The following is a 27,215-nucleotide window of genomic DNA, read 5'->3' on the forward strand; positions in this document are numbered from 1 at the left end:
TGACTTAAACTTTCAAAAATCCAAAAAGAACTAACTCATTCGAACCATTTTAGGACTTTGTGCCTTTTAAACTTAATTTTTGTTAAAACCAACATACTCACTTTGAAATTTATAGCACGAACTACGAGGTTTTGATCCCTCATTTTTATGTTGGTACGTAGGCACAAGATTGAAGGTCTTGCCAAACAAAAATGTAATTAATGAATTCTTTTCTCATCCCCCCATTCTATTTGTTTGTAAACATCACTTTGTACAAAATACATATGCACACAAAAAGGGCTCCCTAGGAGTACCTAGGACACTTTGGGTGCTAACACCTTCCCTCTGTGTAACCAACCCTCTTACCTGTGATCTCTGACTTTTATTAGTTTTTATTTGAAAACTTCTTACTATTTAGGTTTTGTTCATACTTTTTCCCTTTTCACTTGGAAACAATAAAAGCGTGGTGGAGACTCTTGTTAATTGATCTTTATCTTGTCAATAGCTTAATGATCATGAATTTCCCGCTACAATATCTTTAAATAATTTCTTCTTCTGTTGATAGTTGAGGTCAAGCGGTATGATATCAGTGGCTAGATAGTTCACAAAATCAGCGTACCATGGTACTCTGCTAATTTCTAAAATCGTCCCAAAGTTGTCTCTATCAGGTTCAAGGGGAGCGGTATCTATCTTAGCTATCAGTCTGTCATAGGTGAAATCATCATTTATAGCTAAATGGTCTGGCTTTAAATGCTCTAGTCTGGAAAGATGGTCAGCAACCACGTTTTCTGTTCCTTTTTTGTCTCTATATCGAAGTCGAATTCTTGTAGCAAAAGGATCCATCTGAGTAATCTAGGTTTCTCATCCTTTTTGCTAAGAAGGTAACGGATAGCTGCATGGTCTGTATAGACTATAATCTTAGATCCTACAAGATAACACCTAAATTTATCGATTGCAAAAACTACAGTTAGGAGTTCCTTCTTTGTTGTTGTATAATTTAATTGAGCGGCATCTAGGGTTCTACTAGCGTAATATATTACATGTAGTTTCTTATCTTTTCTTTGCCCTAAGACAGCTCCTATAGCAAAATCTCTAGCATCACACATTATTTCAAAGGGTTTAGTCCAATTCGGAGGTTGTAGAATGGGTGCTGAAATTAGCGCTTGTTTTAACTGATTAAAGGCTTTGATGCATTTTTCATCGAAAACGAATTCAATGTCTTTCATCAGAAGGCGGGTAAGGGGTTTTGTTATTTTAGAGAAATCTTTGATGAAGCGTTGGTAGAAACTGGCATTTCCAAGAAAACTACGGACTTCTCTAACTGTCTTAAGAGGGTTAAGGTTTTCTATAAATTCTATCTTTGCTTTGTCGACCTCAATGCCTCTTTCAGATATTATATGCCCTAACAATATGCCTTCTTTAACCATAAAGTGGCACTTCTCCCAGTTTAACACAAGATTAACTTCTACACATCTCTCTAGGATTTACTCAAGATTAATGAGGCAATCTTCAAAGTCTAACCGTCACACCGAGAAATCATCCATAAATACTTCCATAATTCCGTGGAGATAACCTGCAAAGATTGACATCATACAACATTGGAAAGTAGTTGGCGCATTACAGAGTCCAAATGGCATTCGTCTGTAAGCAAATGTTCCGTAAGGATAAGTAAAGGTTGTTTTCTATTGATCCTCGGGGTGTATAGGTATTTGGAAAAATCCATAATATCCATCAAGATAACAAAAGCAAGAGTGTCTGGCAAGACGCTCAAGCATTTGATCTATGAATGGAAGGGGGAAATGGTCTTTCCTACTGTTACCACAAGAAATTATAAGGCATGTTGAAGGCGTAATTAATGAAAGTGCCTTATGAATTTAAGGTTTATACCCCATCAAGGGGTGGATATGTGACTAAAATAAGCAAGAGTTGAGAAAAACATAAGTCATCAGAGGATGAAGCCGACGGAAGAGTTATGTTTGGTCGAAAACCCATCTGTCGTCTGAAATGAAGATTGGGACTTAAGGAATTTTGGGTTGTGTCAAACACATAGAAGACATGGTCGACCTAAATACCCGAGCGGGAGAAGTTTGAAATTGAAAATGACCAGCAGTTACAAGAAGAATAGGCGCCAGAATATGGAGCAGTTTGCAGAACGTGTATAGAGCAGTTGCAGATCGTGTGGCACGACGCCTGCTATTTTTTAGGAGTTTTTGGCCTGTAGGCAGTTTCTTTAGTTTAGTATAAATAGGATATCCCACGAGGGGATTTGGGTGTTCACTTTGTACCAAAATCACTTGTAAAAAAACTTCTTATTCCCAGCGCGAGGAAGCAAGAGTTTTTGAGAGTGCTATGTACGTGAATCACCACATTTATTTCAATGCAACTTCCTTATTTTTCCATTGTTCCTGTTGAACACTTTATTTTAATTTCATTTACTTTTGAGTTATCACTTTACATTGTCGTCTACGCTGTCGACACTAGTTCTATTACGATAATAGAATTCACCAAAAGCGTGTTTGTCGTGTACTTATTTTGAATGTTGTAGTGATGCCGGTCACGAGTCACCCATAGGCTATAGCATCATTATCTTGTCTTGTGGAAAAAACATGTGCTTGTTCAATACTTTGTCAGGAGCCGTTCCTCACAAAGTTAATTGTCTGTCGAATTGAATAAGCCACACTCACACTAGCACGTGTCTTAGGATCAACTGGTCGATCCTGCAAGTAACCCTCAGTTTTAAGGCTTAGGGAGGACCAGCGTATGTTTACCAATTTCCACGGTAAACAAAATGGCACACTCGGTGGGACGATGCTAGTATATTTACGAAATTGCATGAAACTTAGAAGTGGCAAACTATATAGTAAGCCACGAGAAACTTTGAAAATGTCAAACTCTAATACAGATGAAGTGCCACAAGGGACTTTGTCTACTACGGAAACAATAATCACACAGGTTGCCACTTTGCCGCCGATGACAAGTGCAACCTCAACGGTGTCGACTACGGGTACGGTTGGAACATCAATTCCTTTACCTCCACCGGGAGGTTCAGAATCAACGATAACGACGTTCAGACCTTATGTGCCTCGCTTTGGCACCACAAATCCTCTTTTTTGAATGCCATATTCCTTAATGCCAGGATATCACCCGATATCAAGTGCGTCATTGTTTTCAGACAACGCCCAAAATACTAATCCCTCCTTGCAAGGATCAGCACAAGGGGGAAATGTTCAGAATAGGAATAATACTCAGAATAGAACCATGCCGCTGTCGAATACTTCAATAGCGGTGTTGAGGCAGAAAATGGATGATAGTAACCATGAGTTGGTTAATATGTTAACCAATCAAATGGGTACAGTTTTTAATCCTGTGATACAGGAATCTGCTGAAACAAATAGGCAGGTGGCGAATCAATTGACGCGCTTGTGTAATTTTCTGGGGGCATCGGCTCGACAGATGGCACAAGTGGCTAGGCAAACCATTCTCGTTTAGATGGAGATAGGGGCAACAGAAGATGAGACAGTCCACGAGGGACAAGTCCTTAGACCCCAGCAAAATCAAGGCGTTGAATCAGGAGTAGCAGGACGTAACCAGATGGTGTTGGTTAACCGACATCAAGACGCTGATCGAATTGTCGATCAACATCAACAAGAAGACTTAGCAGTAAAAAATAATTTGACAACTATTATCGAAAGGATTATGGCTAGAAATGGTATGGGTGCCAAATTGCAACGGCCATTATACGCCTCCCCGTTGGCTGAATTTATTCTCTAAACTGAGGCACCTAGGGGAGTGAAAGTGCCTAAGTACACTAAGTTTGGGGGAGAATCTGGCGAGTCGACAATAGAGCATGTTGCCAGATATCTAAAAGAGTCAAGAGATTTAGCTCATAATGAGTGTCTGAGTGTAAAAAACTTTCCTTCCTCTCTGACCAAGGCTGCCTTCACATGGTTCACTTCTTTGGCCCCAAGTTCGATTGATTCATGGGCCAAATTAGAAAAGAAGTTCCATGAACAATTTTGCGAAGGGCACTCCAAAATTAGTTTGGCAGAGTTGTCTAGTATTAAGAGAAGTTTTGCTGAGAGTATCGACGATTATCTGAATAGATTCAAATCACTAAAGGCCAGGTGCTTTACGCAAGTACCAGAATATGAACTTGTTCAGATGGCTGCTGGGGGGTTAGATTATTCCATTAGGAAGAAAATAGACCCAACTTTTGTGAAGAGTATGTCACAATTGGCTGATAGAGTTCGACATCTCGAACGGCTAAGGTTAGAAAAGGTTAGACACAATAAGGCTAGGAAAGAAAAAGTAGCGTTTGTCGACTATGACGCGACAGATCCAATATATGAGGCTGATTATGCCTCATCGACCGAATTAGAAATTGACGTGGCTGAGTTAAATCCAGGATCTGCCTATGAGTGTCGATCATTACTTCTTGCGCAAGGAAAAAATCCTGTCAAAAACAATCCAAAATTCCCTTCGAAAACTTATAATTTTGATGTGACAAAGTGTGAGGAAATTTTTGATTTGTTAGTTAAAGATGGCCAAATGGTGGTGCCTCCTGGTACTAAAATACCACCATTAGAACAAAGACAAAAAAGAGGATTTTGTAAGTATTATAATTATCTTGGTCATAATACCTCTAATTGTTACCTTTTCAGGAATCTGGTTCAGAAAGCAATTCAAGAAGGCAGGCTGAAATTTGCTGGCCACAGAATGAAGATCGACACTGACCCTCTCCACCAGGAGGAAGCTCTATTCGTGGAGCTAGTCGAGATCAACATGGTCGAAATCACTGAATACGATGAGGCCGACATACTGGAGCAAACTGGTGAAAGCCCAGATATCGACATAGATGAAGTTTACCCAAGGGTTGATGAAGACTTGGTAGATTTCCTATATCGCTGCAAGAATAAGGGTTCACAAGTTTGCATGTGCCCTAGATGTGGTGTTGTCACCGACAGGATAGCTACTGAAAATTTCCAGAGGCTACAATTGGGCAAAAGTAAAAGAAATGAGCTGAACAGAGAGCGCCAGAATGAAAGAGGCTCAAAGAAGGTTGTGGAAAGTGCTCAGGCGAGGCCTAGGAGCTTCGTACCGTCGGCAAGTGTTCCTATAGGCACTTGGGTCAAGCCTCGGGAAAAACAAGAAACCCCACAAGGGGTTGCTGCTGCTAGAGGAGGTCCAGCAATTAACTACAGGCGTGAGTTCAAATCTGAGAAAAGGACCCATGTCTCTGAAAATTATTTGGGGAAGAACCCCATGTCGAGGACTCAATGGCGACGCTTTCAGAGGCATAAGTAGACCGAAAGAGAGGCTGCTAGAGGAATAGCTGGAAAAAGCATGGCCAGTGGGGCGAATGCTGGAAAGAAAGTTGTTGTGAAGGTCGACACGGCAGCAAAAGAACGGATCAGGGGGTATGTTCGTCGACCAACTGTGAAATGTTTTGATGAAGTTACTGATGACTTCAATTCAGAATCTGAAGCAAGTCTGGACATCTTAGTCAACGTGGTGCCAATTCTACGACAAGAATATAATTGTGTGACTGAGGTGGAGGAGTCGGTAGACGATGCTGACGCTGAAGAAATGGCTTTACACCAGCCAAGATGCTATTTTGTGTTAAACGATGGTTCTCCTGAGAGCCAAGAAGCAGTTTTCGAAAGGCCCGCGATGACTATGAAAAATCATTTGAAACCGTTGCTGATTAGGGCCAAAGTGGAAGGCGTAACTATCAACAAAGTGTTGGTAGATTGCGGCGCCACTGTCAACATCATGCCACACCATATTCTGAGGAAGATTGGCAAGTATGATACTGACATCAGATCGAACAATATGGTCTTTTCTAACTATGGGGGCAAGACGAAAAGCACCATGGGTGTGATCATGGTGAATATCATTGTCGGTTCAATAACTAGACCGACACTGTTTATGGTGATAGATGCCAAGCCAAGCTACAACTTGCTATTTGGCAGAGAATAGCTCCATGGTGTCGGAGCCGTACCATCTTCAGCACATCAAAGATTGGTGATTTGGAGAGAAGATGGAGTGGTTGAAAATATCGAAGCTGACCAGGGATACTTCATGGCTGACGTGAACAATGTCGGCAAGAAGGAATTCGAGAGAAAGCTGGCCAACATTTCTCCTTGTTTTCCAGCTAAGGATGTGTACGCTAATCTTCGTGAAGCTTTTGTTTCTCTGACTCTGCACGAGACTCATGGCTTCATTTGGGATGTGGAAAATTTAGATGATCCACCCTATACAGGTATTCGACCGACAGGCTGGGGGGATGTCACTGATGATGACTGAGCTAGAAGCTCTAAAAAGGATTTCGGCGTATGTTGTCGAGAACAAAATAAAATCGGCTCTAGAGGTTGAAGAGGACGTGGCTGTCGAAGCCTATGTGTTAAAGAAAGAAGGTAATTTGGCTATTGAGCCAGAGCCTCCAGATAAGCTAGTTTTGGCTAAAGGAAACATCAACATGCAGCGTTTCGACTGTGTTTATGACGATGAACCTTTAGGGTTTGAAAAAGACCCAAAGGCGCCATAGAAAATGCGACCAAAAGACCCCTTAGAAGAAGTCGACCTTGGAAAAAATGGCGACAAAAGGCCAACATACATTAGCGCTAACATCGACAACGAGTTAAAATCTGAGGTAATATCTTTACTTAAAGAATTTACAGATTGTTTTGCTTGGGATTATAACGAAATGCCTGGTTTAAGTAGGGATTTGGTCGAACTAAAACATCCAATAAAAACTAGAAGAAAGCCAGTAAAGCAGACGCCTAAGCGTTTCACACCAGAGATCATGGCAAAGATAAAAGCAGAAGCAGAAAGGATCCTAAAAAGCAAGTTTATACAAACTGCAAGGTATGTCGAATGGTTAGCCAATATTGTGCCAGTAATTAAGAAAAATGGGTCTTTAAGAGTATGTATTGACTTTAGAGATCTAAATGTTGCTACCCCCAAAGATGAGTATGCCATGCCCATAGCGGAAATGCTGGTCGATTCGGCCGCTGGTTTTGAATTTTTAAGTATGTTAGATGGTTATGTTGGATATAACCAAATTTTTATTGCGGAAGAAGATGTGCCGAAGACGGCGTTTCGATGCCCAGAAGCCTTGGGAACATATGAGTGGGTTGTCATGCCATTCGGCTTGAAAAATGTCGGAGCAACATATCAAAGGGTAATGAACTCAATGTTCCATGATTTTATTGAAGATTTCATGCAAGTATACATTGATGATATTGTGATAAAATCAAACTGTCGATTTACTCACATCGAACATCTTCGAAAAGCCTTTTTAAGGATGAGGAAATGTGGATTGAAAATGAATCCATTAAAATGTGCTTTTTGTGTGCAGGCGGGTGATTTCCTTGGCTTTGTCGTGCATAAAAAAGGTATCGAAGTAAACCAAAGCAAAACAAAAGCCATTATGGACGTCAAGCCTCCGTCGACCAAAAAGGAACTGCAATCTTTGTTGGGCAAAATAAATTTTCTTAGAAGATTTATATCAAATTTAAGTGGAAAAACTAAAGCCTTTTCACCACTACTTCGACTGAAGAATGAGAACTTTAAGTGGCAAGAAGAGCACCAAGAGGCTTTCGACAAAATCAAAGAGTATTTGACTAAGCCTCCGGTACTGGCCCCTCATGTTAGGAATAGGCCAATGAGGTTGTATATTGCATCCTCAGAATCGACTATAGGAAGTATGTTAGTCCAAGAGGATGAAAAATGTGTCGAAAGACCTGTGTATTACCTTAGTCGAATGCTTAATGATCCTGAAACTAAGTATAGTGATATAGAAAAACTATGTTTATGCCTATATTTCTCTTGTATGAAACTAAAGCAATATATTAAGCTTGTTGATGTGTACGTATCTTCTCACTTTGATATTATTAAGCACATGTTATCTAAACCAATTTTGCATAGTCGAATTGGAAAATGGGATTTAGCGTTAACTGAGTACTCTCTGACATACGTGCCTTTGAAAGCAATGAAAGGGCAAGTAGTGGCAGATTTCCTTGTCGACCGTTCAATGGTCGAGATGGCGCAAAATTATGTAGACATAGTGCCATGGAGATTATACTTCAATGGTTCAAGGCATAAGCATGGATCTGGGATAGGAGGATTCATAATTTCTCCAGATGGAATTCCAGCAGAGTTCAAATATAGAATTGAAGGAGTATGCACAAATAATGAAGCAGAATATGAGTCGTTGATTATAGGACTTGAACTACTGCTAGAATTGGGGGCAAGGAATGTCGAAATTATGGGAGACTCTGAGTTAGTAACTAAGCAGGTATCAAAAGAATACAGGTGTGTTAAAGAAAATTTAATCATGTATTTTGTGGTTACCATCAGATTACTCAAGAGGTTTGAGCAAGTCAACCTCCAGCATATACCACAGAAAGAGAACTAGAGAGCAAACGATTTGGCACAGGAGGCTTCAGGGTACAAAGCATCGAATGACCAGGATGAAGAAGAGGTCCAAGTAAGAGAGAAGGTACGAGCGACATTGTTATCACCATCAGATTTGTCGATTATAAAGTTAGGAGTTGTAGATAAATATCATTTTAAAATTCTGACCGTCGACAATGAGGGAGAAAGTGATTGGCGTAAACCGCTAGTCAATTCTTTACGTAATCCTATAGGGTCGACAGATAGAAAGGTAAAATATAGGGCCCTTAGCTACGTCTTGGTGAATGATGAATTGTTCAAAAAGACAGCTGGAGGAGTTTTACTAAAATGCCTAGGAGAAAGTGAGGCATATGTGGCTGTGTCTAGTGTACATAGTGGGGCGTGTGGGGCGCATCAAGCAAGACTGAAGATGAAATGGCTTTTGATGCGCTCAGGAGTTTATTGGCCTTCAATGTTGAAAGATTGCATTGAATTTGCTAAAAGCTGTCAGGAATGCCAATTGCATGGGGGCATACATCATGTGCCTGCAAGCGAGTTGCATACAATTGTGAAGCCCTGGCCTTTCTGAGGGTGGGAATTGGATGTTATTGGAGAAATAAAACTAGCTTCGTCGAAACAAGAAAGGTATGTTTTGGTCGGTATCGACTATTTCACAAAATGGGTCGAAGCCGTAGCATTGACAAATGTAGACCAAGAGGTTGTGATAGACTTTGTCCAAAGTCATATCATCTGTAGATTTGGTATCCCAGAAACAATCACAATCGACTAGGGGTCAGTCTTTACTGGTCGAAAAGTGCAAGATTTTACAAAAGAGATGGGAATCAAATTATTTACTTCTACCCCCTATTACGCACAGGCAAATGGCTAAGTCGAAGCGGCCAATAAGGTGATCATGATCCTAATAAAGAAACATATAGGCAAGAAGCCAAGAAATTGGCATAAGACGTTAGATCAAGATTTATGGGCATGTCGAACGTCGCCGAAAGAAGCAACTGGAACAACTCCATTTCGACTGGTATATGGGCACGATGCAGTGTTACCAGTAGAGATTCAGGTTCAGGCAGTCAGAACCCAAAGGCAATATGAAATACCTTCTAAAGGTTATTGGAGCATGATGACAGACGAACTGGTCGATTTAGATGAGGAGAGAATGTTAGCCTTGGACTCACTACAAAGGCAGAAAGAAAAAGTCGCCAGAGCCTACAATAAGAAGGTGAAAGGCAAAATGTTCGCTGTCGACGATTTAGTTTGGAGAGTGATCTTGCCTATGGATAGAAATGATAGAGTTTTGGGTAAATGGTCCCCAAATTGGGAAGGACCGTTTAAGGTTTTGCAGGTTTCCTCTAATAACGCCTACGAGGTCGAAGAGTTGGCACCAGACAGGCGCATTTTGAGGGTAAATGGAAAATACTTAAAAAAGTATAGGCCTCTCCTTCAGGAGGTCAAGCTTTTGACATACTAAATGGTTGTCGAATAAACTAGGTTGGAGAAAACTATGTTTGAAACCAGCTATAAAAGGCACAGAAAATAAATATACACAGTGCTGAAATAAAATGATGACAAAAAATTGGCAAGAAAAGCCATTGTTCAAATATTACACACAAAAAAAATCGGTCAAAGTTGGCCGAATTTGGATTGAAAGGATTGAAGCTCAAAGTTGTAGTGGAGAGACGTAGGTTCCAAGGTGTCGGCCTGGACTTTAAGTTGTGCAAGCTTCTTTTCAACAGTGGAAAGTTCTTTAGCTACCGCCAAGGCATCGCTGGTGGTCTGCTCCATAGTGGCTTGGGCAGGTTTTATAACCTGGTCGACAATACTCGACTCCACCTCAGCAAATGACTCCAATTCAATGTCGAACACAGTAATTTGACGTCGAAGTTCATCAATTTGCTGGCGTATCTCAGCAGCCCTTATTTGTTTGGAGGCCAATTCTTTTTTCTTCTCCTCAATCGTCCCCGTCAATTTGGTGACCTCTACGTCGGCATTCATCACCAACTCCAATTTCTCCTTCACAAAGGCCTCAGTATATACAATCTGGCGTTCATTTTCCCTAACACTGTCGAGATGGCGCAGCATGGGAACCAGAAGTTTTTCTAAAGCGGCCGTTGCACGCTTAGCATATTCTGAAGCTGAAGATCTTTGAGTTGGGCGAGCACATGCAAGATCTCTTGGCCGACAGTAGGTTCATGCATAAGCACATGAGGGAGGTCTGGATTCAAGGCGTGAAAATGAACCTTGTCCGTTAGAGCTTTGGTTTTCGTCGCCTCAGAACTCATCTGGCCAGAATGGTGAAGCTGCTCAGAATCAGAAGAAGCATCACGTGATCTTACCAGGCTACGAAGCCTAGCAATTGCTTCTAGGGTAGAAGGCTTTATTGCCAGCCCCTAGGAAGATGAAAGAGAAGTAGCTGATAGAGGAGTAGTTTCAGAAGGTTGGTTTTTGGTGGTGCCGACATCCACTGGTCCCCTTGAATCCTGCAAAGGCAAGAAAGTTGAACAAAGACTAGAGTCAGAACTAGTCAAACTGGAATCCGTGTGCGTTGCAGGACTAGTGACTGAGTCATAGTCACTATCACTAATCTGGATAGGGAGGCTAATGAACTCACCAGTAGTGTCGACAGAGGGTGCTTGGTGAGTTGGAGAAGAAGCCGGCGACGAGGGAGTATAGTCGGCGACAGGGTGAGATGGCTCATCAGAAGCATCAGCCTGTTGTAAGGAAAAAGATGTTTGTAAGAAAAGTCCAGTAATTCAAGGGAAAAGATAGTAAAACAAGTGATTACCTGTGTCGGTGTAGGGGAAACGGCATCTGGATTTTCTTCCGCCAAGACAACAGCAGCGGGGGTGTTGGTCGACTAGGAAGCCCCCACAGCTGGACCAGGGGCTTCATTAAGGATGGAAGTGTCGACCATAATAGTGTCGGCATCTAAAGCAGGAGCCTCTGGAGTGAGCACTTTGTGGTGTCTCTTTTTCTTGGCTTCACCACTCCTAGAGGGAGAATCGTACTTCTTCCTTTTGTGGCCCTGATGGCCTTTGGATTTGTGGGAGTGCTGAGAAGATGGTTGAGTCGGTTGGGGAGTCGGCTGAAGACATGAAGAGAGGTTATAAGCAGATATTCTAGTCAGAAGATCAGACAAGCCGACAAGAAATACCTCAGATCCTGTGGTAGCAGAGCGTTTGTATTTTTTGGATTTCTTGGAGTGAGAGGAGACAGTTGGGTCTGTCCAACGTGGTTGACCCTACACATAAATAAGAAGTTAGAGACCACGTAGTGTTTTCCTTAGAGAAATCACAAGGTTGAGTGAGATTGCTTCATATAGGTGCATACCGAAGAACTGGGTTTTTTCAAAACTTGGGCAATAGTTTGCTCATCATCATCAGAGGATTTCTTAGGAGCAGCCTGCAAGAGGGGAAATAACAGTTAAGAATAAAAATCGAGGTAAAAGAAAACGGCAATTCAGCCATAGTCGAACCTAAGTCTCTTGTGTCAAAAGGGTGGGTTCATTGGCAGGAACGTGATCCACAGGGTCTAGAGGGATCGCTGTAAAGAAACGTAAAAAAGAAAGTAAGCGGCGAAGTCCAACTAAAAGGAGGTGTTAGTTTTCCAGAAAAATGTTACCAAGTTGTGTGGATTCGAACACGCTAACATATTGAGGATCAATATGAAGTGGCCCTGAGTAGTAGGGCAAATAATGTTTCGTCGGTACGACTCTGTCAGCCTTTTTCTTATAAGCATTTTGTAAGTGTGAAACGGGACAATAAAACCACTCTGGAACCGAATTGCCAAAGGCCAAAGTCAATGGGCTAGATGGCAAAGGAGGGAACTTGATGTTTCCAAAATGAAGGGCGTAAAGATACTTGTCTTTCGCGTAACCAGGGATTTTAAGTTTTGGGAGCCTGTCGGTTACCTTCTCCTTTAATTCAAACGCGGCCTCAAAGATGGTCCAACGAAGATTATCAGGTCGATACACAACTTGGAAATAGTTCTGAAAAACGCGAATTTGTTTGGCATGGAGAGCCTTACACTTGGCCGGTTTCGCCTGAAAATAAACAAAAACCTGAGTTAGTTCAAATAATTTGGTGTAGAAGAAGGCTGCCACCAATCATCAAACTCCAGGGTTGATCACAAAGGATGTTGGTGAGTAATTCAGGAGAAGAATACAGGGATTTGGGAATAAATTGACAAAGGCGAAATTGTCTGGCTACCAAGTTAGGTTGGTAAGCAACTAAGCCAGGGTTGTTGCCGGAGGTTACAACCGACAGAAATTGAGGGACCAGAAGATGTCCCTAGATAAGGAAGGTTTCATTTTTATGTTCATCTTCAGTCGGAGGAAAAGCCCTGTGAGCCATTCAGGACCTTCAGTTCGGCGGCTGAAAGGTGCCATAGAAGGATGAAACACCTTGAGGTCAGGAAAAGTTTTGTCGATGGGCGTCAGAGGGATCAATCGCTTCCAAATGAGGTGTCGTTCTTCTGGGGGACACGCAACCCTTCTCATCCCATAGGGTGTTATGTCTTTAGAGAAAGTGGTGTTGAGCCACAATTGTAAGAACCAAAAAGGTCCATGGACCAAAACATTTTTCTTCTTTGAATTCTCAGGGTCAAAGAGTTTGATTTGATAGACAACTTCAGACAGAGATTCATAAAGAGATGCCAAAATTAATTGGCCCAGAGCGATGTCGCGTTCTTGGTGCAACTGGGTTTCTAGGAGAGCAAAATGTTTGGCTATTTGCATAGATCTGGAGTTGAAAACAAAACGAGACAACCAAAGAGTCAGGAAAGCCACGTGTTCTTCATTGGTCACAGGGCCTGAAGAGGTGGCATGATGATCAATGAAATTGTTGTATGTTGGCTTCGGAGAGTCACCAATGTCAAACCGCATAGAGATTGGTGCTACGGCTTCATAGTCGAAGACTTCGCCAGTCGGTTTTAAGCCAGTGATGGCAGCAATATCCAAGAGTGGTAGCGTAATCATGCCACACTTGGTATGGAAAGAATTGGTCGAACTATCCCAAAATTGGAGGGCAGCTAGTAACATGCCACAAGATTGGGGAGGGCCACAACGGGCAATCTGTAGAATGGTATAGATAGTTGTCCTTTTCCAATGGTCGATTTTCTCTGTTTCCAATCGATCCATCCAGGCGCAAAACTTAGGGCAGTTCTTGGGAGGAGCAGTCCTAAAATTCATGTCGACATAACGAAGGGAAAAAGGGTTTTGGGAAGAAACCAAAGGTTCGGAGAGATGACTGGTGGGGAAAAGGGAATCTGTTTTAGTTATCACAGGACGACGATTTTCTGGAAGTGGACCTAAAAATGCTAAACGTTCGTCAGCCAAGGAGAAAGGGATCAATACCTGGGAACGCCAGATTTTTGCCTTCTCTTCTACAAATGGAGGTTCAGGAACGTACTCCTTACCATCAATGGTGAGAGGTTGTGCGAGCTTTGCAGCGGAGGGAAATGTTTTGCTTTTACTTGAGCTACCCATGGAAGAAGTTGAAGTTTTGGAGAAGAAGGGTTGTTCTTTTAACTAAAACAGAATGCAGGTGATTATCGTTTACTAAAGCAAAGGGCGAAAAAAGGAAAGAAGAAGAAGAAACAAGGGTTTTATAAGGGTTAAACCCTGAGAAAAGGAAGAGTGAACGTTTGATCTTCTGTTTCGACACGTATACCCATGTTCCCATGTCTGCAGACACGTGGAGGAGAGAAAGCAATTATGACAGTAAGCACGTTTCAGTCATAAAGACGTGAAGTGATGGAGACGTGATTTTGTGTGTCTCGAGGAAAAAGGGAAACGTTCGTCATGATTAGATGACGTCAATAGCGTGGGGCAAACAGGTGTGCCACTAAGTAGAAGTGGAAGCGATAAGGAGCAAGTCGACATCTCAAAGATGCCATTATCTCACAAAAGTCGACATTCGAAAATGGCATCTCTGGGGGGCATTTTGTTACCACAAGAAATCTATAAGGTATGTTGAAGGCGTAATTAATGAAAGTGCCTTATGAATTTAAGGTTTATACCCCATCAAGGGGTGGAGATGTGCCTAAGATAAGCAAGAGTTGAGAAAAACATAAGTCATCAGAGGATGAAGCCGACGGAAGAGTTATCTTTGGTCGAAAACCCATTCTGTCGACTGAAATGAAGATTGGGAGTTAAGGAATTTTGGGTTTGTAAAACACATAGAAGACAGGGTCGACCTAAATACCTGGGCGGGAGAAGTTTGAAATTGAAAATGACCAGCAGTTACATGAAGAATAGGTGCCAGAATATGGAGCAGTTTGCAGAACGTGTATATAGCAGTTGTAGATCGTGTGGCACAACGCCTGCTATTTTTTAGGAGTTTTTGACCTGTAGGCATTTTCTTTAGTTTAGTATAAATAGGATATCCCACGAGGGGCTTGGGGTGTTCACTTTGTACCAAAATCACTTGTAAAAAAACTTCTCATTCCTAGCGCGAGGAAGCAAGAGTTTTTTAGAGTGCTATGTACGTGAATCACCACATTTATTTCAATGCAACTTCCTTATTTTTCAATTGTTCCCATTGAACACTTTATTTTAATTTCATTTACTTTTGAGTTATCATTTTACGTTGTCGTCTACGCTGTCGACACTGGTTCTATTACGATAATAGAATTCACCAAAAGCGTGTTTGTCGTGTACTACTTTTGAATGTTGTAGTGTTGTCGGTCATGAGTCACCCATAGGCTATATCATCATTATCTTGTCTTGTGGAAAAAACATGTGCTTGTTCAATACTTTGTCAGGAGCCGTTCCTCACAAAGCTAGTTATCTGTCAAATTGAATAAGCCACACTCACACTAGCACATGTCTTAGGATCAACTGGTCGATCTTGCAAGTAACCCTCAGTTTTAAGGCTTAGGGGGGACCAGCGATTGTTTACCAATTTCCATGGTAAACACCTAGTTGCCTTATTGAGCTTCCTATAATCTATGCATATACGCCATCCGCATTCTATGCGTTTAGCTACATGCTTGCCCTTTTCGTTCTGCACGACTATGATGCCTCCCTTTTTAGGTACCACATGTACAGGACTTACCCATTTACTATCAGAGATCTGATAGATTATACCAGCCTCTAGCAGTTTAAGGACTCTCTTCTTTACCAGCACGCTCATAACAGGGTTGATTCTGCTCTGATGTTCTCTGAAAGGTTTTGAATCCTCCTCTAGCTAGATCATGTGCATACACACGGATGGGCTTATACCTTTTAAATCAGAGATGTTGTACCCTAAGGCAGAGGGGTATCTTCTTAAAACATTCAAGAGTTGGTTTGTTTCGTCTTGGTTTAAGGTGACACTAACTATTACTGGGCGGTTCATTTCTTTATCCCAAAACTCGTATCTTAGGTTTTTGGGCAATTCCTTAAGTTCTTGAGTTGGTTTTTGAGAATTTGGTGAAAGGTATGGAGTAAGATCCAAACATTCGGGTTTGAAAATGGTTCGATCACGGGTTCTCCTCGATCAAATTCTCTTATGCACTCATCTATGATATTGATCGCATAACATGCATCTCCTAGGATTGGTGCCATCAGGAACTTTGAAAGAATAAACTCTATCTTTCCATCCCCTACTTCGAAAGTTAAGTTTCCCCTTTTAACATCTATTATAGCTCCGGCTGTTGATAAGAATGGTGTACCTAAAAGGATAGGGATATCGTCGTCTTCCTTGATATCCATGACTACAAAGTCTATTGGGATATAAAGTTGACCGATCCTAACTGGGATGTCTTCTAAAATGCCTACAGGATACTTAACAGACCTATCGGCTAATTGGAGGGACATCTTAGTTGGTTGCAATTCTCCTAAGTTTAACCTTTTACATACAGCTAAGGGCATTAAACTCACACTAGCGCCTAAGTCTAGGAAAGCTTTGTCGATCACATGACTCCCTAAAATGCAAAGTATAGAAAAACTACCAGGGTCTTTCTCTTTCTTAGAAAGTTTATCCTCGGAAACAAAGTTGCATTCTAAGGGTTTTGGATCGTCAAGCCTAAGCTTGTTGGTTAAGATGTCTTTGAGAAATTTGGCGTAAGACGGAATTTGGGTGATAGCTTCGGTGAAAGGAATCTCTACATGAAGCTTCTCTATTACTTTTATAATTTTTTGGTATTGGTTGTTGATTTTGGTTTGTTTAAGTATTTGCGGATATGGGATTGGTGGTTTGTACGGGGGTGGTGGTTTGTAAGTTTTATCCTTGGCTTCTCCTTCTTGGTCGGTTTGTTTCTCGGGTTCCACTGGTTCCTCTTCTTGGTTGGTAGGTATATTTTCTTTAGAAGTCTTGGACTCGCTCATTGTTGGGTTATGAGGCCCTTCGTAAGCGGCCCCACTTCGTAACGAGATAGCGTTAGCTTGCCCTCGAGGGTTTGATTGAGGTTGTCCAGGGAATTGTCCTCCAGGTGTAGTTTGTGGGGCTTGGTTTTGTGCTACTTGTGAGATCTAGGTTTCAAGCATCTTGTTGTGAGTGATTATCTGATAAACCTTGGTTCCTAATTGCGTTATAAGTTCGTTTACGTGAATGTTCTAGTTTAGGATTTCTTTATTTTGCTGAGTCTGGCCCGATATAAAGCTCTCCATGATCTTCTCAAGGTTAGACTTTTGAGGCACAACTTGCATAGGTTGATTTGGTTTTTGGGCTTGATAACCTTGCGGTCTCTGAGGTGCATGATTTTGGATAGGGTTCTGGTTTTTATAGGAGAAATTCAGATGATTCTTCCATCCAGGGTTGTAAGTGTTTGAAAATGGGTTACCTTGGGCGTAATTCACTTGGTCGGTGTTCAGGTCATTCAAAAGGTTACACTCTGCCGATTCGTATCCTTTAGATCCACAAAGTTTGCACTCTGTGTGGACTACTGCTGCGGTGTTTGCATTTGTAGACATATGTTCGATCTTAAGGGCTAAAGCGTCCATTTTCGCCTGCATCATGTCCAAAGTGCTTATCTCATGTATTCCACCTTGGGTCTCCTTTTTCTCTATTGATGCTCGTTCAGTTCCCCATTGGTAATGGTTTTTGGCCATATCCTCAATTAGATCACAGGCTTCAGGGTAAGGTTTGTTCATCAGCGCGCCACCTACGGCAGCATCGATGCTCATCTTGGTGTTGTAATGGAGTCCATTGTAGAAGGTATGAACGATAAGCCATTGTTCGAGGCCATGGTGTGGGCAGACTCTTAATAGCTCTTTATATTTCTCCCAAGCTTCAAAAAGCAATTCTCCTTGGTTTTGAGTAAATCTAGTTATTTGGTTCCGAAGAACGACAGTTTTACTAGGGGGAAAATATCTAGCAAGGAATACTCTCCTAAGGTCTTCCCAGGTAGTTATTGAATTAGCTGGAAGTGAATCTAACCATGAACGTGCTTTATCCCTGAGAGAGAAAGGAAATAATCTCAAACGGATTGCATCAGGTGAAGCACCGTTGGATTTAAAAGTGTCGGCCAGTTGGATAAAAACTTTTGACTGTTGATTTGGGTTCTCAGTAGCGAGACTTCCAAATTGGTTCTGTTGCACTAATTGCAACAAAGACGGTTTTAGTTCGAAATTGTTGGCAGGAATAAGGGGGTTTACTATAGTCGAACTAGGTTCCTCGTCAGAGGGTTGGGCAAATTCCTTAAGAGGTCTCCGGTCGCGATTCTCGGCCATAGCTTTCTTAATTCTGATGAGTAAGAGGCATGTACGAGTGTAACGTTCGGGTTCTATTAAAGGATCTACAAAATTTCCGGTACTACGGGTTCTTCGCATTTACTGGCTAATAGTGCCTTAGTCTAGACGGTGTAACAACAGGGTACGAAATTTGACGAAGTTGGTCCCCGGAAACGGCATCAAAAACTTGATCGCTATATTCGCAAGTGCACGAATCGCGTCAAAGTAATATAAAAGAATATCGATCCCACAGAGACCAAATCGTCAATCTATCGATTACTATCGTTACGGTGTTTATCTAAGGCAGTATAAAAGAGATATCGGTGTTGCAAAATAACGGTAAATAATAAATGCAGTGCAGATAAAGACAGGTTTGAATGTATATCACGTCAGTTAAGTGATGTTTCGATTGCCTAAATAGAACTACTTATGAGGCAATATTTTATACTCTTGAAAAGAATCCATTTAACAAGAACTGTCGCTTTTGCATATTCAGAACCGAGTTTACCTTTAAATTAAGGCATTTTATTGTCACTTATAAAAGGTGCGCAGAATGCTAAAGTAGTAAACTTATTTTTAAGAAATAAGAATCGTAAACTTAGTTGAAAAGTGATTTTGATTTGGAAAGTTTACCCAAGGAGTTTCCTGATTTTAAATCTATCAACGTGTCCGAAAATAGTTTCAAAAATAGTTTTTCCTTAAAGTGATAAAAGTTCCTAGTTAACTAAGCCAGGGTGCTTTCGCACTCCTTGAATAGTTAGCTAACCAAGTTTGTTTCAAAAAACCCAAGTTAAAAATCAAAACAGCCTTTAAGTATTTCTACAGATTCAATATGTGAAACATCTCTTTAACCGTAATCCTTACATTCTAACCTTTAAAAGATTTAGCCAGACATGGTAACACAAACAAACACAACGGTATTGATCATGATGAAAAGTTTCTTTTAGAATGTAAGGCGTAAAGAACGAGTAAAGCGCATAAAATAAATAAAGTAAAGCGAGACAGAAAGTAAATAAAGTAAAGCGTAGATAGAAAGTAAATAAAGTAAAGCGTAGACAGAAAGTAAATAAAGTAAAGCGTAGATGGGTAAATAAATAAATTAAAGCGTGGACAGGTAAATAAATAAAGTAAAGCGTAGACAGAAAGTAAATAAAGTAAAGCATAGACGGGTAAATAAATAAATTAAAGCGTAGACAGGTAAGTAAATAAAATAAAGCGAGACAAGTAAATAAATAAAGCGATAAAATAAGAACCTGCTCCAAATGGAGGCTTTAAATTTGGTACAAGGAAAATAAACCTCTGACTCTGAAGATAAAGACGACAGCAACTCGAAGTGACCCAACTCAATCTCACTAAGGTGCGATAACCCCCCGATGTGACGGATTACCGCTTTTACAAATGATAAATATAGGCTTAGTGTTGTAAATTAAGTTGGATGATTTGAAAATGAAATGGAACGAACTATTTATAGAGGATTTCAGCAGCTTGCAACGACCATGGTGCCCTCCAACTTCTCCTTAGTGGGAACGTGATTTGCAAAGGTGGCGCCCGCCATCCCTTCATGGCGCCCGCCATGTGTGGAAATGGGAAAGATCATGGGAACGTGGCGGTTACCTCCTGGTTGAGGGCTGATGAGTCATGGCTTCTCCTATAGCGGCCGCCATGTGCAACGCCATGTGTATAATATTCGCCGGAAAACCCTAATTTTACGTCTTTTTGCTTCGTTTCTTCTAAAACGGTCCCGAAAGAGGTAAATATCTGAAAATAACATAAAAGAGAGCATAATACAAACAAAATGATAATAAAGTCCTAATAAACATGTGAAACATGAGTCAAAAACACGGTGTGAATCAGTGTGATCAAGTATCAAATGGACTAAGGACCAAGTACTAGACCACAAGGACTAAGTAGCATGAAGCATGAATTAGGGTTTTCAAATCACATGAGCAAATACCACAAATATCAAGTACTTTATTAGGGTTCTCATGGCTTGATTCCAAGACCAAGATGCAAGTCATATAAACAAAGATCACAACCCAAACAAGAGCTTCCAAAGAAAATGGTCCAGAAATTTTATGAATCCACGATTAGAGTTAATCACAAGATAAGCATGGTCACTAAAAGTCAACACCTTCAACTAGGGTTTCAAGCCAAATCACAAGATCCACATACCAAACTATATGGACATGAACCAACAATGATATAAACCAAGAAAATAAATCCAATGATGAAATTAGATTTTTAACCCCCAAAATAAAAGGATGCTTACAACCAAGAATTAGAGTTATGCACCAGTAATACCTTGAGGCAATCTCTAAGGCTTAAAGCCTTAGGGTTTAAAACCTTGATCCATATGAATGCAAAACCATCCCCTATAGGGCTTAATCCTCATGTAAAACCCTAGTTTTAGTTAGGTGTAAACAACCACAAACATTTGAATCTATGAATATGTTTGCAAATGTTAATATGAATATATGATGCACATGTATGAGTGTAGATGAATCACAACTCAATGATCGAATGAAAAGTGAAAAGAGGAGGACAAATTTTGGAGTATGACAGTTGCCGCTATTTAATCGACTTAAACCTAAATGCACAAATTGCAAAAGCTTTTCGAGTATTCAAGGTAGAACAGGATTAAATACCGAAGTATCCAAAAAAAATCCCACTAAAAATGTTTATAAGGTGATATAAATAGGTGTAGATGGAAGATGGAATGACAGGTAGACTTTCATAGGTTCATCTGTTGGGGGTCTGATTGAAATATTATGTGGGAAGATATATCAATCCTGAAGGAGAATCATGATATGCATGTTATATGTATGTTTTATTTTTTTATGACGCATGAAGCCATGTATGCTAAGTAGCAACAGTGGAGATAAGCTATGGGTCTGGTATGGTAACAAGGAGCCCATAAGTTAACTTGAGAGTTCTAAAACGCCCTTCTAGACAAGATTTTTTAATTGAATCTTTCATGGCAAGGAAGTCAAAAAAAATCATTAGTTCAAAAATTGGAAACAATGTCAACCTCAGAGGTTAAATTTTTTTTATCAACCCTGATGGTTGGGAAAAAGTTTATCAATCATGAAGATTGAAAAAAGGGTTCATCAACCACGAAGGTTGGAAACAAAAGAATATCAACCATGAAGGTTGGGAAAAGATCCGTCAACCATAAAGATCGGAAACAAAAGATTATCAACCATGAAGGCTGGAAAAAAGTTCATCAACCATAAAGGTTGGAACCAAAATATTATCAACGATGAAGTTTGGAAAAAGGTTCATCAACTATGACGGTTGGAAACAAAAGATTATCAACCATGGAGGTTGAAAAAAAAAGATTACCAAACAAACTAGGCTTTAAAAGATGCAAAGCAGGTTGGATTTGGAGATGCCAATAAAATGTTGGGCTATAATTTTTTTGATGTGCACACACAACTTCATGCCATGCTATATGAATGATATACATGAGTGAAGTGAAGCGATTAATACATGATGATGATTTATGCAATGGTTAATCCAAGTGCTCATATAGAGGGATGTGGGAACTTTGGACTAGGAAAAAGGTCACACATACATGATTCTCTGACACTTACTTCAAGTTCCACAATTCTTGCCACACCTTTGGGCTTGATGTGAATCATGGAGAGAGCTTGTACCTATGTAGCCTGCCACTGCCCCAATATATTAGGTATCTGCATGAATTTCCCCTGTCACAAGTTATGGAGTAGTCTCATCATTTGAAGATCTCAAACTGGCTTCCCCCAACATCTTGAAACTACACCTCATTTATTAACCATTATGGGAGTGATTGACTTCTCATGCTCTTGGGGTGGCCTGCCCCAGTAATAGCCTTGAAGTAACTTTTCCCATGTCTGGATGATTTAGAGAGATTTGTCGAATCTCGACGTGGTTTCCTTAGATTGAATGTATTATGAAGAGATATGTGCTTTGGGATATCAAAAGAAAAGTTCAATCTTCTCATTCTAAGCCTTCTTGATGTCAAGTGCTTGATCACAAGTAAAAATGCTCATTTTGAAACTGATAATTGTAATTTCATGCTCATGTAGGTTTTGAAACTCAAATATGTTCACTAAGATTATGACATATAGTGAATGAAACACTAATTGGAATGCCATATTAGTATCAATATAATTGACAAGTAAATCTTTAGGAGTCAGCTTTAATGTGATCTTACCATTGTATGCTTTTTAAACAAATCCTACTTCAATTAGGTCCTTTGAAGGTTGTAACATGGCCTAGTTCATGGTTTCAGAAAGAAAGGATATAACGCTCAAAACCTATTCTAACCCACTCATTCTTCGTAATGTTCTCCAGTCATACATTTAGTTAGCTTGAAATAAGCGTCCATCTTTCAGAAAAGGATTTTGAATAGTATCAATGATGGTTAAGGAACCCACTGAGGTTTTGGAGTGACAATCACTCACCTTTTTCTTTTGTTTGCAGGCACACAAATTTTCTCTTGCTGAGGAATTTGTCATTGATCCTATTTTTTATCTTACTTTTCCCTTCCCTTATTTTTGGCTGGACTGATCCTTTGGGATTGTAGTCCACTTGGATGCCCTAACGTTTTCCTAAGTCAATCTTATTTTCAAGCTCTTGACTTAGAGGGCTTCTGATTTTCTTTTGATTATTCAATTCTCATCTTTTTTTTATTGGAGAAAATCCTATGACATTTTGCTTACTTGATTTGTTGCAAGGGTCGTGACTGTCTCACTTCTTTTGTAGGTAAGGGATAACCATTTTGAATTTATGATTTCATCCTTTTGAGAGGCATATGATGTGATTGGTCACTTGATGAGATATTCTCTTTATGAATTTTGGACGCATGGTCAAACTAACTAAAGACTTCACTATCCCTGTTTAAAATAGAGTTTTTTTTTGTAAATAAAAAAATTCCTACTTCAAGGCCCAAAGGGGTTGACTAGGGATTATCTTTTTTATATCTCTGGTGTTTAGGGATTTGAGAAATGCCTTACATCATCAACACAATTTTATTCAAAAGTATACAGGTAGTGATCTTGAGCATTTTACTTGCATCATTCTCTTTTGATTTTTCTTGAAAAACAGTTCGATAGTGATAAACAAAATATGAGTGAACACGAATGGATTTAATCAAAACATGCATGTTTATTTCATTATTATTATCATTTGAAAACCAGATAAGTTTTACAAATGAATAACAAATAACAAACAAGATAAGATTACAAATGAGACATGATTGAACAATATGATATTTCTATCATAACTAGCCCTGATAATCATCCATGAAGGTAAATGAATATGAGAAATATCCACCAACAACTGCATCCACCACTTGTCCACAGTGATCTGGAAATGGGTTAGTCTTGACATTGGGCCCTGCCTCAAAGAAGGAGAAGATATTCTAGTCGATCAACTCTTGTACTCTAGCTTTAAAAACCAAATAATTCTCTGTGAATATCCTATATATCCTACGTGGAACATGCAAGACACATTAGGATTATGCATGTGATGGTAGGGAGAAGTAGCAGGCGGAATCTCCTTTGTCATAATTTCCCTTGCTGGACAAGATATGGTAGCAACTGAGCATTTTATACAAGGATCTGGTTACACTAAGGATGCTTCTTATCATAACGTCTTCCATAGCCATGACTCTGGGAAAAGGTCGCTAATTCTGAGAAAATGGAGCTTGTGGAAGCTGCTGATACTGAGGTTGGCACGCAGGTTGTTGATATTGGGTAGCAGCAATGTATGGATAAGTGTAGTATATCACAAGATCCATATGAGCTTTAACAGGAAGGTAGACACTTGCTATCACAACACTTATATCGACCTCTTACTTCTTGGCAAAACCCTGAGATTTCTTAACCACTCTTTGATTATCAATACTAACAATCTTCCCTATTTTCAGCCCATTCTCAATACGTTCTCTAGTAGTTACTATGTCAGCATAGTTGGACGACAAGCAACCAACCATCTTCTCATAGTACATACCATGAAGAGTGCTCATGAAAATATCAACCAATTCAACGTCTGTCAATGCATGTCTAACTCGAGAAGCCATTCACGCCACCTCTAACTGTATTCTTTGAATGTTTATGCATGCTTGCATGCTTGATTTTGCAGTTTTAACCTGGTGGGAGCCATATCTAGATTATACTTGTATTGTTTGAGAAAGGCTTCAGACAAGTCCTTCCACAATTTGACTTTACCGTGCTCCAAGCTCATGTACCAATCTAAGGATGCCCCAGATTATATGTCCTGGAAGCAATGGATAAGAAGCTCATTATTATCAATGTAGGATGCCATATTCCTACAATGCATAATAACATGACTTCTGGGGCAGCTTAAACCCTTGTATTTTGGTAGGTCTGGAACTTTGAACTTATGAGGAAGCACCACATTAGGAACTAGACATAGGTTTTTAGCATCCATACCAAAATCAGAGAAACCTTTAATGGCCTTTATCCTATCATCTAATAATTGATAGTCTTCCCGCCTATTCTGATCTGAACCAAAGCAATCTGATTGGCAGTATAAAGATTAGTTGGATGATTAGGGAGTTGAACGCCTTAAGAAGTTGCCTGAGAAAGGACTAGAGAAGAAGCAAATGGGGATACCCTCGAGAATACATCAGTCTGAGATTAACTATCTGACCAGCAGTTTAACCATACTGACCCTGATATGGAGCATAGGATGCCCCAGGATAAACCAGTTGATGTGCAACAACAAAATATTTCATAGGATAAGAAGAAGGTATCTGAATACCTTGATTTAAATTCTGGACATTGGGTTGAGCATCCTGATGAGGAACATGAAAATGAAGGCGAGGACCTATGTATTCATCTTTGTTATCATCAGGAGTTTCAATAGTAACTGGCACAAAAGTCTAATTGGCCTGTTCTTGGTTGATCTCATGTTGTCCCCATACATGTCATATCATATGCATTTACACCTAATGATCCACAAGGTTCCACAAACCTAAAGCATGAGATTCATTTATGAAGCCTTAAGACTCAATGATCATGGTGAGATATGCCTGTAGCGATAAATTCATGACCATTAAGCTATGGATAAACTTAACGTCAATAAAACCAGAGTCGCCACCGCTCTTTTATTGTTTCCGAAGGAAAAGGGAAAAGTACAAACAAAACCCATAGATAAGAATTTTTCAGATCAAAATTAATAATAAAAAAATGCCAGAGATTACAGGTAACGGGGTTGGTTACACAGAGGGAAGGTGTTAGCACCCAAAGTGTTCTATGTGTTTTTGGTATAAAACATGTTTGCAACAAATTGAGTGTGTGGATGAGAAAAGAATTCATTAATTATATTTTTGTGTTTGACAAGATCTTCGGACTTGTGCCTACGTACCAACATAAAAATGAGGGATCAAAACCTCGTAGTTCGTGGTATCAATTTCAAAATGAGTGGATTGCTTTTAATCAAAAGTTAAGTTTAAAAGAGGCACAAGAGGCCCAAAAGTTTGAATGAGTGTTAGCTCTTTTTGTCTTTTGAAATTTTAAGTCAATATGGTTAAGTTCATTTACAAGTTTGATTTAAGAAAAGAGATTAAAAATTCAATGGTATAAGGCCAAAGTTTATAATTTGCAATAAATTCTAAATTTTGAAATCACAAGCAAAGAAAGTTTTTTAAAAGGGGAAGAGATTTTGAAATTTAAGAAGTGGGAGGAGATGAAGAGGCTAATCCTAAGCATAAAATTAAAAGTTAAGAGTTGAAAAGATCTGACCAATGGGAAGCAATCCAATAGAGAAGAATGTCATCTAGAAAAGCCATTTTCCCTTTGGACTTTGAATCAAGCAATAACCAACAAGAAATTAGCAACATGAAGAGCAAGGCACCAAATAAAGATGGCCATATCCAAGCAAGCAAATCCATAGCTAACAGTCTTCTTTGTCTTCTCATGTATCGGATGAAATACTTCTTGATTTTTGCTCAGAATAAGGTGTAGCATGAGACCAAAATAACAATTGCATCAAGACCATGTAGGAGATGAATTCAAGTGGATCCCAATACTTCCATCAGATGAAAGCTCAAATCACAATAACTTAGTCTTAGAAATGTTGACATTGGCCAAGTCCCTTTTGCATATGGAATGTTGCCTAATCCTAAGTCCAAAAGCCCATATCAAATCCAATAGTCCACACAAGCATTTTTTAGGATTTTTGCTGTTTATTAAGTATTTTAAGGTCCAAAGATCGCAAACACAAACAAAATACACAAATAAATATATACAATCACAATATATGGCTCAAATGAGCAAAGTGAAAATGACATAAACATAAACAAATTAAATGCTATGTAAATGACAAATGAATGGTAAATGACTTGAACTTAAATTTCATAAAGTAAATGACTTTAAAAAAAAAGTATTATTAATACAAGTTAGTCAAATGTTAGTTGATTAGATTGTTAGTGATGTTTTGCTTTTCAATTTATTAAGTCATTCTTTAGAGAACACTCAACCATCTATTCACAAGCATGGATCCTTGAACCAAGACATCTTCCAAAGAAAGGAAAAAAGCCCAAGTTTCCATACAATACCATGAAAGATGGGATACTTACAATCTCACTTACTAGAATGTAATGCCTTTAGGGTCAAATTTAGCTCTATGTTAAGCAATCGCAATTGGACTTATGTAGAAGTCACAACTATATGAGGTCGTGCAATAAAATTTAGGTGCTAATGTATGTTAGAGATTTGATATAATGGACCAAACTCCTAAAACATACCACACACTAAAAGAAAAGATCAAAAGGATGTACCTATCTCATCCATACTTGTATTGGTTCATCTAACACAAGGTTATTGATGAACCAATTAGCCTTGGGATGTTGAGATTTCATTGGTCAATGAAAGGGATGGGAAAGAATGGGATTGAATATGAAGAGGGAAGGGAGATGAGAGAAACAAAAATTGGTCATGGGAGGAATTTTATCAAATTAAAATCATTCATTCATTTGGGGAGATGAAATGTACATTTCATCAATCCCCTAAATCCAATTATTTTAATTTAACAAAAGTCAAATCAACCTCGACCAAAGCCCAAACACATAGTCAAACATCACAAGTCAATAAAAATGGCTCAACATAATTTCTATACAATTAATCAATTAAAAATCAAATTAAAAATGTATTTTCCTAGGTCAAAC

General features: G+C 39.6%; 1 non-coding gene across 1 annotated transcript; it reads left to right on the top strand.

Moving 5' to 3' along the window:
• The first annotated feature begins 17,549 nt into the window (after window positions 1-17,549).
• On the top strand, window positions 17,550-17,656 carry LOC127133499 (small nucleolar RNA R71). The gene has a single exon (XR_007807470.1). It is a non-coding gene; the product is annotated as a small nucleolar RNA R71 (small nucleolar RNA).
• The last annotated feature ends 9,559 nt before the right edge of the window (window positions 17,657-27,215 follow it).

Source organism: Lathyrus oleraceus, chromosome 3 (assembly GCF_024323335.1).
Source record: "Lathyrus oleraceus cultivar Zhongwan6 chromosome 3, CAAS_Psat_ZW6_1.0, whole genome shotgun sequence".
Classification (NCBI taxonomy): domain Eukaryota; kingdom Viridiplantae; phylum Streptophyta; class Magnoliopsida; order Fabales; family Fabaceae; genus Lathyrus; species Lathyrus oleraceus.